Raw genomic sequence first — 15572 nt, forward strand, 5'->3', positions numbered from 1 at the left:
TTTCTTTCTTTCTTTCTTTCTTTCTTTCTTTCTTTCTTTCTTTCTTTCTTTCTTCCATCCTTTGTAATATCATATTAAATATTAAGGTAGAAGATTATAATCAGTGACTAATGACTTAAGAAAAAGGAAAAAAACTGTAAACAAAACTGCTTCAGGTGAGACTTGAATTCACAACATTGACATTGCTCAACAGATACTGTCTTATAAGTACCACACGCTGTCCAATTGCACCACTGGAGCACTTTGCAGCATAAAACAATTATGCTAGATGTGGATTTTATTCAATACAATCAGTACAGTCATAAGAATTTAAAAAGAAAATCATTTTTGGTGATGAATGATGAGCAACAAAGGATCATGCATGCCAGATGGCACTTGAATAAGCTTTCCACAGTGATAGAAAAGTAAAAAAAAAACCCACAACAATCTTATAATAAATGTCATTTTTAGCTTCTGTGGTCATGTTTTTGCAATCTAAACACTACAAGACTGGTGTACAGTTAAAGCAAGGATAAAATATCAACTCTAGTGACAATACAGCTGCTTTAATGAGTTCCACCCCAGATGGGACTTGAACCCACAATCCCTGGTTTAGGAGGCCAGTGCCTTATCCATTAGGCCACTGGGGCTTACTGACTTTCTTTTTCAAGACTGATATGTTTTTAATAGTCAATTATTTATTTTTGAGAAAAAGTGAAGCTGTTTACTGTGTTCCTTGCATTACCAAGTCCAGCAAGAAATGTGCTGGTACTATCCAGAGCTGCCAGTATGGATTATCATGCTATATTGCAAAAAATCAATTTGATGCAACTGCTTTACCTACAGTATGTTAATCTTTTCCATTGTTGTTTTGTTGGCTGACTGAAGGAATATATGCAGTGCATTTGAACCAAAGCAGATGTGTGCTGACAACTTAAATTCACAATCATGTTTGTGTTTTTTCTCTTTCTTTCTTTCTTTCTTTCTTTCTTTCTTTCTTTCTTTCTTTCTTTCTTTCTTTCTTCCATCCTTTGTAATATCATATTAAATATTTAGGTAGAAGATTATAATCAATGACTAATGACATAAGAAAAAGGAAAAAAACTGTAAACAAAACTGCTCCAGGTGAGGCTTGAATTCACAACCTTGACATTGCTCAACAGATACTGTCTTATAAGTACCACGCTCTGACCAATTGCACCACTGGAGCACTTTGCAGCATAAAACAGTTATGCTAGATGTGGATTTTATTCAATACAATCAGTACAGTCATAAGAATTTAAAAAGAAAATCATTTTTGGTGATGAATGATGAGCAACAAAGGATCATGCATGCCAGATGGCACTTGAATAAGCTTTCCACAGTGATAGAAAAGTAAAAAAAAAAACCACAACAATGTTATAATAAATGTCATTTTTAACTTCTGTGGTCATGTTTTTGCAATCTAAACACTACAAGACTGTTGTACAGTTGAAGCAAGGATAAAATATCAACTCTAGTGATGACACAGCTGCTTTAATGAGTTCCACCTCAGATGGGACTTGAACCCACAATCCTTGTTTTAGGAGGCCAATGCCTTATCCATTAGGCCACTGGAGCTTACTGACTTTCTCAGTCAAGACTGATATGTTTTTAATAGTCAATTATTTATTTTTGAGAAAAAGTGAAGCTGTTTACTGTGTTCTTTGCATTACCAAGTCCAGCAAGAAATGTGCTGGTACTATCCAGAGCTGCCAGTATGGATTATCATGCTATATTGCAAAAAATCAATTTGATGCAACTGCTTTACCTACAGTATGTTAATCTTTTCCATTGTTGTTTTGTTGGCTGACTGAAGGAATATATGCAGTGCATTTGAACCAAAGCAGATGTGTGCTGACAACTTAAATTCACAATCATGTTTGTGTTTTTTCTCTTTCTTTCTTTCTTTCTTTCTTTCTTTCTTTCTTTCTTTCTTTCTTTCTTTCTTTCTTTCTTTCTTTCTTTCTTTCTTCCATCCTTTGTAATATCATATTAAATATTTAGGTAGAAGATTATAATCAATGACTAATGACATAAGAAAAAGGAAAAAAACTGTAAACAAAACTGTTTCAGGTGAGACTTGAATTCACAACCTTGACATTGCTCAACAGATACTGTCTTATAAGTACCAAACGCTGTCCAATTGCACCACTGGAGCACTTTGCAGCATAAAAAAGTTATGCTAGATGTGGATTTTATTCAATACAATCAGTACAGTCATAAGAATTTAAAAAGAAAATCATTTTTGGTGATGAATGATGAGCAACAAAGGATCATGCATGCCAGATGGCACTTGAATAATCTGTCCACAGTGATAGAAAAGTAAAAAAAAAACCACAACAATGTTATAATAAATGTCATTTTTAGCTTCTGTGGTCATGTTTTTGCAATCTAAACACTACAAGACTGTTGTACAGTTGAAGCAAGGATAAAATATCAACTCTAGTGACGACACAACTGCTTAAATGAGTTCCACCCCAGATGGGACTTGAACCCACAATCCCTAGCTTAGGAGGCCAGTGTCTTATCTATTAGGCCACTGGTGCTTACTGACTTTCTCATTCAAGACTGATAGGTTTTTAATAGTCAATTATTTATTTTTGAGAAAAAGTGAAGCTGTTTACTGTGTTCTTTGCATTACCAAGTCCAGCATGAAATGTGCTGGTACTATCCAGAGCTGCCAGTATGGATTATCATGCTATATTGCAAAAAATCAATTTGATGCAACTGCTTTACCTACAGTATGTTAATCTTTTCCATTGTTGTTTTGTTGGCTGACTGAAGGAAGATATGCAGTGCATTTGAACCAAAGCAGATGTGTGCTGACAACTTAAATTCACAATCATGTTTGTGTATTTTCTTTCTTTCTTTCTTTCTTTCTTTCTTTCTTTCTTTCTTTCTTTGTAATATCATATTAAATATTAAGGTAGAAGGTTATAATCAATGACTAATGACATAAGAAAAAGGAAAAAAACTGTAAACAAAACTGCTCCAGGTGAGGCTTGACTTCACAACCTTGACATTGCTTAACAGATACTGTCTTATAAGTACCACGCTCTGACCAATTGCACCACTGGAGCACTTTGCAGCATAAAATAGTTATGCTAGATGTGGATTTTATTCAATACAATCAGTACAGTCATAAGAATTTAAAAAGAAAATCATTTTTGGTGATGAATGATGAGCAACAAAGGATGATGCATGCCAGATGGCACTTGAATAAGCTTTCCACAGTGATAGAAAAGTAAAAAAAAAACCCACAACAATGTTATAATAAATGTCATTTTTAACTTCTGTGGTCATGTTTTTGCAATCTAAACACTATAAGACTGTTGTACAGTTGGAGCAAGGATAAAGTATCAACTCTAGTGATTACACAGCTGCTTTAATGAGTTCCACCCCAGATGGGACTTGAACCCACAATCCCCGTTTTAGGAAGCCAGTGCCTTATCTATTAGGCCACTGGTGCTTACTGACTATCTCAGTCAAGACTGATAGGTTTTTAATAGTCAATTATTTATTTTTGAGAAAAAGTGAAGCTGTTTACTGTGTTCTTTGCATTACCAAGTCCAGCAAGAAATGTGCTGGTACTATCCAGAGCTGTCAGTATGGATTATCATGCTAAATTGCAAAAAATCTATTTGATGCAACTGCTTTACCTACAGTATTTTAATCTTTTCCATTGTTGTTTTGTTGGCTGACTGAAGGAAGATATGCAGTGCATTTGAACCAAAGCAGATGTGTGCTGACAACTTAAATTCACAATCATATTTGTGTTTTTCTTTCTTTCTTTCTTTCTTTCTTTCTTTCTTTCTTTCTTTCTTTCTTTCTTTCTTTCTTTCTTTCTTTCTTTCTTTCTTTCTTTCTTTCTTCCATCCTTTGTAATATCATATTAAATATTAAGGTAGAAGATTATAATCAATGACTAATGACATAAGAAAAAGGAAAAAAACTGTAAACAAAACTGCTCCAGGTGAGGCTTGAATTCACAAATTTGACATTGCTCAACAGATACTGTCTTATAAGTACCACGCTCTGACCAATTGCACCACTGGAGCACTTTGCAGCATAAAACAGTTATGCTAGATGTGGATTTTATTCAATACAATCAGTACAGTCATAAGAATTTAAAAAGAAAATCATTTTTGGTGATGAATGATGAGCAACAAAGGATCATGCATGCCAGATGGCACTTGAATAAGCTTTCCACAGTGATAGAAAAGTAAAAAAAAAAAATCACAACAATGTTATAATAAATGTCATTTTTAGCTTCTGTGGTCATGTTTTTGCAATCTAAACACTACAAGACTGGTGTACAGTAAAAGCAAGGATAAAATATCAACTCTAGTGACGACACAGCTGCTTTAATGAGTTCCACCCCAGATGGGACTTGAACCCACAATCCCTGGCTTAGGAGGCCAGTACCTTATCCATTAGGCCACTGGGGCTTACTGACTTTCTCTTTCAAGACTGATATGTTTTTAATAGTCAATTATTTATTTTTGAGAAAAAGTGAAGCTGTTTACTGTGTTCTTTGTATTACCAAGTCCAGCAAGAAATGTGCTGGTACTATCCAGAGCAGCCAGTATGGATTATCATGCTATATTGCAAAAAATCAATTAGATGCAACTGCTTTACCTACAGTATGTTAATCTTTTCCATTGTTGTTTTGTTGGCTGACTGGAGGAATATATGCAGTGCATTTGAACCAAAGCAGATGTGTGCTGACAACTTAAATTCACAATCATGTTTGTGTTTTTTCTCTTTCTTTCTTTCTTTCTTTCTTTCTTTCTTTCTTTCTTTCTTTCTTTCTTCCATCCTTTGTAATATCATATTAAATATTAAGGTAGAAGATTATAATCAATGACTAATGACATAAGAAAAAGGAAAAAAACTGTAAACAAAACTGCTCCAGGTGAGGCTTGAATTCACAACCTTGACATTGCTCAACAGATACTGTCTTATAAGTACCACGCTCTGACCAATTGCACCACTGGAGCACTTTGCAGCATAAAACAGTTATGCTAGATGTGGATTTTATTCAATACAATCAGTACAGTCATAAGAATTTAAAAAGAAAATCATTTTTGGTGATGAATGATGAGCAACAAAGGATCATGCATGCCAGATGGCACTTGAATAAGCTTTCCACAGTGATATAAAAGTTAAAAAAAAACAACAACAATGTTATAATAAATGTCATTTTTAACTTCTGTGGTCATGTTTTTGCAATCTAAACACTACAAGACTGTCGTACAGTTGAAGCAAGGATAAAATATAAACTCTAGTGATGACACAGCTGCTTTAATGAGTTCCACCCCAGATGGGACTTGAACCCCCAACCCCTAGTTTAGTAGGCCAGTGCCTTATTCATTAGGCCACTGGGGCTTACTGACTTTCTCATTCAAGACTGATAGGTTTTTAATAGTCAATTATTTATTTTTGAGAAAAAGTGAAGCTGTTTACTGTGTTCTTTGCATTACCAAGTCCAGCAAGAAATGTGCTGGTACTATCCAGAGCAGTTAGTATGGATTATCATGCTATATTGCAAAAAATCTATTTGATGCAACTGCTTTACCAACAGTGTGTTAATCTTTTCAATTGCTGTTCTGTTGGCTGACTGAAGGAAGATATGCAGTGCATTTGAACCAAAGCAGATGTGTGCTGACAACTTAAATTCACAATCATGTTTGTGTTTTTTCTTTCTTTCTTTCTCTTTCTTTATTTCTTTCATTCTTTCTTTCTTTCTTTCTTTCTTTCTTTCTTTCTTTCTTTCTTTCCTTCTTTCTTTCTTTGTAATATCATATTAAATATTAAGGTAGAAGATTATAATCAATGACTAATGACATAAGAAAAAGGAAAAAAAACTGTAAACAAAACTGCTCCAGGTGAGGCTTGAATTCACAACCTTGACATTGCTCAACAGATACTGTCTTATAAGTACCACGCTCTGACCAATTGCACCACTGGAGCACATTGCAGCATAAAACAGTTATGCTAGATGTGGATTTTATTCAATACAATCAGTACAGTCATAAGAATTTAAAAAGAAAATCATTTTTGGTGATGAATGATGAGCTACAAAGGAACATGCATGCCAGATGGCACTTCAATAAGCTTTCCACAGTGATAGAAAAGTAAAAAAAAAATCCACAACAATGTTATAATAAATGTCATTTTTAGCTTCTGTGGTCATGTTTTTGCAATCTAAACACTACAAGACTGTTGTACAGTTGAAGAAAAGATAAAATATAAACTCTAGTGACGACACAGCTGCTTTAATGAGTTCCACCCGAGATGGGACTTGAACCCCCAATCCCTGGCTTAGGAGGCAAGTGCCTTATCCATTAGGCCACTGGGGCTTACTGACTTTCTTATTCAAGACTGATAGGTTTTTAATAGTCAATTATTTATTTTTGAGAAAAAGTGAAGCTGTTTACTGTGTTCTTTGCATTACGAAGTCCAGCATGAAATGTGCTGGTACTATCCAGAGCTGCCAGTATGGATTATCATGCTATATTGCAAAAAATCAATTTGATGCAACTGCTTTACCTACAGTATGTTAATCTTTTTCATTGTTGTTTTGTTGGCTGACTGAAGGAAGTTATGCAGTGCATTTGAACCAAAGCAGATGTGTGCTGACAACTTAAATTCACAATCATATTTGTGTTGTTTTTTTTTTTTTCTTTCTTTCTTTCTTTCTTTCTTTCTTTCTTTCTTTCTTTCTTTCTTTCTTTCTTTCTTTCTTTCTTTCTTTCTTTCTTTCTTTCTTCCATCCTTTGTAATATCATATTAAATATTAAGGTAGAAGATTATAATCAATGACTAATGACATAAGAAAAAGGAAAAAAAAAAAGCTCCAGGTGAGGCTTGAATTCACAACCTTGACAATGCTCAACAGATACTGTCTTATAAGTACCACGCTCTGACCAATTGCACCACTGGAGCACTTTGCAGCATAAAACAGTTATACTAGATGTGGATTTTATTCAATACAATCAGTACAGTCATAAGAATTTAAAAAGAAAATCATTTTTGGTGATGAATGATGAGCAACAAAGTATCATGCATGCCAGATGTCACTTGAATAAGCTTTCCACAGTGATAGAAAAGTAAAAAAAAAAAACACAACAATGTTATAATAAATGTCATTTTTAACTTCTGTGGTCATTTTTTTGCAATCTAAACACTACAAGACTGTTGTACAGTTGAAGCAAGGATAAAATATTAACTCTAGTGACGACACAGCTGCTTTAATGAGTTCCACCCCAGATGGGACTTGAACCCACAATCCCTGTTTTAGGAGGCCAGTGCCTTATCCATTAGGCCACTGGTGCTTACTGACTTTCTCAGTCAAGACTGATAGGTTTTCAATAGTCAATTATTTATTTTTGAGAAAAAGTGAAGCTGTTTACTGTGTTCTTTGCATTACCAAGTCCAGCAAGAAATGTGCTGGTACTATCCAGAGCTGCCAGTATGGATTATCATGCTATATTGCAAAAAATCAATTTGATGCAACTGCTTTACCTACAGTATGTTAATCTTTTCCATTGTTGTTTTGTTGGCTGACTGAAGGAATATATGCAGTGCATTTGAACCAAAGCAGATGTGTGCTGACAACTTAAATTCACAATCATGTTTGTGTTTTTTCTCTTTCTTTCTTTCTTTCTTTCTTTCTTTCTTTCTTTCTTCCATCCTTTGTAATATCATATTAAATATTAAGGTAGAAGATTATAATCAATGACTAATGACATAAGAAAAAGGAAAAAAACTGTAAACAAAACTGCTCCAGGTAAGGCTTGAATTCACAACCTTGCCATTGCTCAACAGATACTGTCTTATAAGTACCACGCTCTGACCAATTGCACCACTGGAGCACTTTGCAGCATAAAACAGTTATGCTAGATGTGGATTTTATTCAATATAATCAGTACAGTCATAAGAATTTAAAAAGAAAATCATTTTTGGATATGAATGATGAGCAACAAAGGATCATGCATGCCAGATGGCACTTGAATAAGCTTTCCACAGTGATAGAAAAGTAAAAAAAAAAACCACAACAATGTTATAATAAATGTCATTTTTAACTTCTGTGGTCATGTTTTTGCAATCTAAACACTACAAGACTGTTGTACAGTTGAAGCAAGGATAAAATATCAACTCTAGTGACGACACAGCTGCTTTAATGAGTTCCACCCCAGATGGGACTTGAACCCCCAATCCCTAGTTTAGCAGGCCAGTGCCTTATCCATTAGGCCACTGGGGCTTACTGACTTTCTCGTTTAAGACTGATAGGTTTTTAATAGTCAATTATTTATTTTTGAGAAAAAGTGAAGCTGTTTACTGTGTTCCTTGCATTACCAATTCCAGCAAGAAATGTGATGGTACTATCCAGAGCTGTCAGTATGGATTATCATGCTATATTGCAAAAAATCTATTTGATGCTACTGCTTTACCAACAGTGTGTTAATCTTTTCAATTGCTGTTCTGTTGGCTGACTGAAGGAAGATATGCAGTGCATTTGAACCAAAGCAGATGTGTGCTGACAACTTAAATTCACAATCATGTTTGTGTTTTTTCTTTCTTTCTTTCTCTTTCTTTCTTTCTTTCTTTCTTTCTTTCTTTCTTCCATCCTTTGTAATATCATATTAAATATTTAGGTAGAAGATTATAATCAATGACTAATGACATAAGAAAAAGGAAAAAAACTGTAAACAAAACTGTTTCAGGTGAGACTTGAATTCACAACCTTGACATTGCTCAACAGATACTGTCTTATAAGTACCAAACGCTGTCCAATTGCACCACTGGAGCACTTTGCAGCATAAAACAGTTATGCTAGATGTGGATTTTATTCAATACAATCAGTACAGTCATAAGAATTTAAAAAGAAAATCATTTTTGGTGATAAATGATGAGCAACAAAGGATGATGCATGCCAGATGGCACTTGAATAAACTTTCCACAGTGATAGAAAAGTAAAAAAAAAACCCACAACAATGTTATAATAAATGTCATTTTTAACTTCTGTGGTCATGTTTTTGCAATCTAAACACTACAAGACTGTTGTACAGTTGAAGCAAGGATAAAATATTAACTCTAGTGACAACACAGCTGCTTTAATGAGTTCCAACCCAGATGGGACTTGAACCCACAATCCTTGTTTTAGGAGGCCAATGCCTTATCCATTAGGCCACTGGTGCTTACTGACTTTCTCAGTCAAGACTGATAGGTTTTTAATAGTCAATTATTTATTTTTGAGAAAAAGTGAAGCTGTTTACTGTGTTCTTTGCATTACCAAGTCCAGCAAGAAATGTGCTGGTACTATCCAGAGCTGCCAGTATGGATTATCATGCTATATTGCAAAAAATCAATTTGATGCAACTGCTTTACCTACAGTATGTTAATCTTTTCCATTGTTGTTTTGTTGGCTGACTGAAGGAATATATGCAGTGCATTTGAACCAAAGCAGATGTGTGCTGACAACTTAAATTCACAATCATGTTTGTGTTTTCTTTCTTTCTTTCTTTCTTTCTTTCTTTCTTTCTTTCTTTCTTTCTTCCATCCTTTGTAATATCATATTAAATATTTAGGTAGAAGATTATAATCAATGACTAATGACATAAGAAAAAGGAAAAAAACTGTAAACAAAACTGTTTCAGGTGAGACTTGAATTCACAACCTTGACATTGCTCAACAGATACTGTCTTATAAGTACCAAACGCTGTCCAATTGCACCACTGGAGCACTTTGCAGCATAAAAAAGTTATGCTAGATGTGGATTTTATTCAATACAATCAGTACAGTCATAAGAATTTAAAAAGAAAATCATTTTTGGTGATGAATGATGAGCAACAAAGGATCATGCATGCCAGATGGCACTTGAATAAGCTGTCCACAGTGATAGAAAAGTAAAAAAAAAACCACAACAATGTTATAATAAATGTCATTTTTAGCTTCTGTGGTCATGTTTTTGCAATCTAAACACTACAAGACTGTTGTACAGTTGAAGCAAGGATAAAATATCAACTCTAGTGACGACACAACAGATGGCACTTGAACCCACAATCCCTAGCTTAGGGGGCCAGTGCCTTATCCATTAGGCCACTGGGGCTTACTGACCTTCTCCTTCAAGACTGATTGGTTTTTAATAGTCAATTATTTATTTATGAGAAAAAGTGATGCTGTTTACTGTGTTCTTTGCATTACCAAGTCCAGCATGAAATGTGCTGGTACTATCCAGAGCTGCTGGTATGGATTATCATGCTATATTGCAAAAAATCAATTTGATGCAACTGCTTTACCTACAGTATGTAAATCTTTTCCATTGTTGTTTTGTTGGCTGACTGAAGGAAGATATGCAGTGCATTTGAACCAAAGCAGATGTGTGCTGACAACTTAAATTCACAATCATATTTGTGTTTTTTCTTTCTTTCTTTCTTTCTTTCTTTCTTTCTTTCTTTCTTTCTTTCTTTCTTTCTTTCTTTGTAATATCATATTAAATATTAAGGTAGAAGATTATAATCAATGACTAATGACATAAGAAAAAGGAAAAAAACTGTAAACAAAACTGCTCCAGGTGAGGCTTGAATTCACAACCTTGACATTGCTCAACAGATACTATCTTATAAGTACCACGCTCTGACCAATTGCACCACTGGAGCACTTTGCAGCATAAAACAGTTATGCTAGATGTGGATTTTATTCAATACAATCAGTACAGTCATAAGAATTTAAAAAGAAAATCATTTTTGGTGATGAATGATGAGCAACAAAGGATCATGCATGCCAGATGGCACTTGAATAAGCTTTCCACAGTGATAGAAAAGTAAAAAAAAAAACCCACAACAATGTTATAATAAATGTCATTTTTAGCTTCTGTGGTCATGTTTTTGCAATCTAAACACTACAAGACTGGTGTACAGTTAAAGCAAGGATAAAGTATCAACTCTAGTGACGACACAGCTGCTTTAATGAGTTCCACCCCAGATGGGACTTGAACCCACAATCCCTGGCTTAGGAGGCAAGTGCCTTATCCATTAGGCCACTGGGGCTTACTGACTTTCTCTTTCAAGACTGATATGTTTTTAATAGTCAATTATTTATTTTTGAGAAAAAGTGAAGCTGTTTACTGTGTTCTTTGCATTACCAAGTCCAGCAAGAAATGTGCTGGTACTATCCAGAGCTGCCAGTATGGATTATCATGCTATATTGCAAAAAATCAATTTGATGCAACTGCTTTACCTACAGTATGTAAATCTTTTCCATTGTTGTTTTGTTGGCAGACTGAAGGAAGATATGCAGTGCATTTGAACCAAAGCAGATGTGTGCTGACAACTTAAATTCACAATCATATTTGTGTTTTTTCTTTCTTTCTTTCTTTCTTTCTTTCTTTCTTTCTTTCTTTCTTTCTGTCTTTCTTTCTTTCTTTCTTTCTTTCTTTCTTTCTTTCTTTCTTTCTTTCTTTCTTTGTAATATCATATTAAATATTAAGGTAGAAGATTATAATCAATGACTAATGACATAAGAAAAAGGAAAAAAACTGTAAACAAAACTGCTCCAGGTGAGGCTTGAATTCACAACCTTGACATTGCTCAACAGATACTGTCTTATAAGTACCACGCTCTGACCAATTGCACCACTGGAGCACTTTGCAGCATAAAACAGTTATGCTAGATGTGGATTTTATTCAATACAATCAGTACAGTCATAAGAATTTAAAAAGAAAATCATTTTTGGTGATGAATGATGAGCAACAAAGGATCATGCATGCCAGATGGCACTTGAATAAGCTTTCCACAGTGATAGAAAAGTAAAAAAAAAAACCACAACAATGTTATAATAAATGTCATTTTTAACTTCTGTGGTCATGTTTTTGCAATCTAAACACTACAAGACTGTCGTACAGTTGAAGCAAGGATAAAATATAAACTAGTGATGACACACCTGCTTTAATGAATTCCACCCCAGATGGGACTTGAACCCCCAATCCCTAGTTTAGTAGACCAGTGCCTTATCTATTAGGCCACTGGGGCTTACTGACTTTCTCTTTCAAGACTGATATGTTTTTAATAGTCAATTATTTATTTTTGAGAAAAAGTGAAGCTGTTTACTGTGTTCTTTGCATTACCAAGTCCAGCAAGAAATGTGCTGGTACTATCCAGAGCTGCCAGTATGGATTATCATGCTATATTGCAAAAAATAAATTTGATGCAACTGCTTTACCTACAGTATGTTAATCTTTTCCATTGTTGTTTTGTTGGCTGACTGAAGGAAGATATGCAGTGCATTTGAACCAAAGCAGATGTGTGCTGACAACTTAAATTCACAATCAAGTTTTCTTTCTTTCTTTCTTTCTTTCTTTCTTTCTTTCTTTCTTTCTTTCTTTCTTTCTTTCTTTCTTTCTTTCTTTCTTCCATCCTTTGTAATATCATATTAAATATTAAGGTAGAAGATTATAATCAATGACTAATGACATAAGAAAAAGGAAACAATTGTAAACAAAGCTGCTCCAGGTGAGGCTTGAATTCACAAACTCGACATTGCTCAACAGATACTGTCTTATAAGTACCACGCACTGACCAATTGCACCACTGGAGCACTTAGCAGCATAAAACGGTTATGCTAGATGTGGATTTTATTCAATACAATCAGTACAGTCATAAGAATTTAAAAAGAAAATCATTTTTGGTGATGAATGATGAGCAACAAAGGATCATGCATGCCAGATAGCAATTGAATAAGCTGTCCACAGTGATAGAAAAGTAAAAAAAAAATCACAACAATGTTATAATAAATGTCATTTTTTAGCTTCTGTGGTCATTTTTTTTGCAATCTAAACACTACAAGACTGTTGTACAGTTGAATCAAGGATAAAATATAAACTCTGGTGAAAACACAGCTGCTTTCATGACTTCCACCCCAGATGGGACTTGAACCCACAATCCCTGGCTTATGAGGCCAGTGCCTTATCCAATAGCCACTGGGGCTTACTGTTGTTTTCATTCAAGACTGATAGGTTTTTCATAGTCAATTATGTATTTTCGAGAAATAGTGAAGCTGTTTACTGTGTTCTTTACATTACCAAATCCAGCAAGAAATGTGCTGGTACTATCCAGAGCTGTCAGTATGGATTATCATGCTATATTGCAAAAAATCTATTTGATGCAACTGCTTTACCAACAGTGTGTTAATCTTTTTGATTGCTGTTTTGTTGGCTGACTGAAGGAAGATATGCAGTGCATTTGAACCAAAGCAGATGTGTGCTGACAACTTAAATTCACAATCAAGTTTGGTTTTTTTTTTTCTTTCTTTCTTTCTTTCTTTCTTTCTTTCTTTCTTTCTTTCTTTCTTTCATTCTTTGTAATATCATATTAAATATTAAGGTAGAAGATTATAATCAATGACTAATGACATAAGAAAAAGGAAAAAAACTCTAAGCAAAGCTGCTCCAGGTGAGGCTTGAATTCACAACCTCAACATTGCTCAACAGATACTGTCTTATAAGTACCACGCGCTGACCAATTGCACCACTGGAGCACTTAGCAGCATAAAACGGTTATGCTAGATGTGGATTTTATTCAATAAAATCAGTACAGTCATAAGAATTTAAAAAGAAAATCCTTTTTGGTGATGAATGATGAGCAACAAAGGATCATGCATGCCAGATAGCACTTGAATAAGCTGTCCACAGTGATAGAAATGTAAAAAAAAAAAATCACAACAATGTTATAATACATGTCATTTTTTATCTTCTGTGGTCATTTTTTTGCAATCTAAATACTACAAGACTGTTGTAGAGTTGAATCAAGGATAAAATATTAACTCTAGAGATGACACAGCTGCTTTAATGACTTCCACCCCAGATGGGACTTGAACCCACAATCCCTGGCTTAGGAGGCCAGTGCCTTATCCATTAGGCCACTGGGGCTTACTGACTTTCTCTTTCAAGACTGATATGTTTTTAATAGTCAATTATTTATTTTTGAGAAAAAGTGAAGCTGTTTACTGTGTTCTTTGCATTACCAAGTCCAGCAAGAAATGTGCTGGTACTATCCAGAGCTGCCAGTATGGATTATCATGCTATATTGCAAAAAATCAATTTGATGCAACTGCTTTACCTACAGTATGTAAATCTTTTCCATTGTTGTTTTGTTGGCAGACTGAAGGAAGATATGCAGTGCATTTGAACCAAAGCAGATGTGTGCTGACAACTTAAATTCACAATCATATTTGTGTTTTTTCTTTCTTTCTTTCTTTCTTTCTTTCTTTCTAATATCATATTAAATATTAAGGTAGAAGATTATAATCAATGACTAATGACATAAGAAAAAGGAAAAAAACTGTAAACAAAACTGCTCCAGGTGAGGCTTGAATTCACAACCTTGACATTGCTCAACAGATACTGTCTTATAAGTACCATGCTCTGACCAATTGCACCACTGGAGCACTTTGCAGCATAAAATAGTTATGCTAGATGTGGATTTTATTCAATACAATCAGTACAGTCATAAGAATTTAAAAAGAAAATCATTTTTGGTGATGAATGATGAGCAACAAAGGATGATGCATGCCAGATGGCACTTGAATAAGCTTTCCACAGTGATAGAAAAGTAAAAAAAAAAACCACAACAATGTTATAATAAATGTCATTTTTAACTTCTGTGGTCATGTTTTTGCAATCTAAACACTACAAGACTGTTATACAGTTGAAGCAAGGATAAAGTATCAACTCTAGAGATGACACAGGTGCTTTAACGAGTTCCACCCCAGATGGGACTTGAACCCACAATCCCCGTCTTAGGAGGCCAGTGCCTTATCTATTAGGCCACTGGTGCTTACTGACTTTCTCAGTCAAGACTGATAGGTTTTTAATAGTCAATTATTTATTTTTGAGAAAAAGTGAAGCTGTTTACTGTGTTCTTTGCATTACCAAGTCCAGCAAGAAATGTGCTGGTACTATCCAGAGCTGTCAGTATGGATTATCATGCTAAATTGCAAAAAATCTATTTGATGCAACTGCTTTACCTACAGTATGTTAATCTTTTCCATTGTTGTTTTGTTGGCTGACTGAAGGAAGATATGCAGTGCATTTGAACCAAAGCAGATGTGTGCTGACAACTTAAATTCACAATCATATTTGTGTTTTTTCTTTCTTTCTTTCTTTCTTTCTTTCTTTCTGTCTTTCTTTCTTTCTTTCTTTCTTTCTTTCTTTCTTTCTTTCTAATATCATATTAAATATTAAGGTAGAAGATTATAATCAATGACTAATGACATAAGAAAAAGGAAAAAAACTGTAAACAAAACTGCTCCAGGTGAGGCTTGAATTCACAACCTTGACATTGCTCAACAGATACTGTCTTATAAGTACCACGCTCTGACCAATTGCACCACTGGAGCACTTTGCAGCATAAAACAGTTATGCTAGATGTGGATTTTATTCAATACAATCAGTACAGTCATAAGAATTTAAAAAGAAAATCATTTTTGGTGATGAATGATGAGCAACAAAGGATCATGCATGCCAGATGGCACTTGAATAAGCTTTCCACAGTGATAGAAAAGTAAAAAAA

At 34.4% G+C, this 15572-nt stretch overlaps 4 non-coding genes across 4 annotated transcripts; all 4 read right to left on the reverse strand.

Moving 5' to 3' along the window:
- Nucleotides 1-556: 556 nt before the first annotated feature.
- TRNAR-CCU (transfer RNA arginine (anticodon CCU)) lies at nucleotides 557-629 on the reverse strand. Its single transcript has one exon. It is a non-coding gene; the product is annotated as a tRNA-Arg (tRNA).
- Nucleotides 630-4375: 3746 nt separating this feature from the next.
- On the reverse strand, nucleotides 4376-4448 carry TRNAR-CCU (transfer RNA arginine (anticodon CCU)). The gene has a single exon. It is a non-coding gene; the product is annotated as a tRNA-Arg (tRNA).
- Nucleotides 4449-10981: 6533 nt separating this feature from the next.
- TRNAR-CCU (transfer RNA arginine (anticodon CCU)) lies at nucleotides 10982-11054 on the reverse strand. The gene has a single exon. It is a non-coding gene; the product is annotated as a tRNA-Arg (tRNA).
- A 2803-nt stretch (nucleotides 11055-13857) lies between these two features.
- Nucleotides 13858-13930, reverse strand: TRNAR-CCU (transfer RNA arginine (anticodon CCU)). Its single transcript has one exon. It is a non-coding gene; the product is annotated as a tRNA-Arg (tRNA).
- Nucleotides 13931-15572: the final 1642 nt, after the last annotated feature.

This window comes from Pseudophryne corroboree, unplaced genomic scaffold (assembly GCF_028390025.1).
Source record: "Pseudophryne corroboree isolate aPseCor3 unplaced genomic scaffold, aPseCor3.hap2 scaffold_129, whole genome shotgun sequence".
NCBI lineage: Eukaryota > Metazoa > Chordata > Amphibia > Anura > Myobatrachidae > Pseudophryne > Pseudophryne corroboree.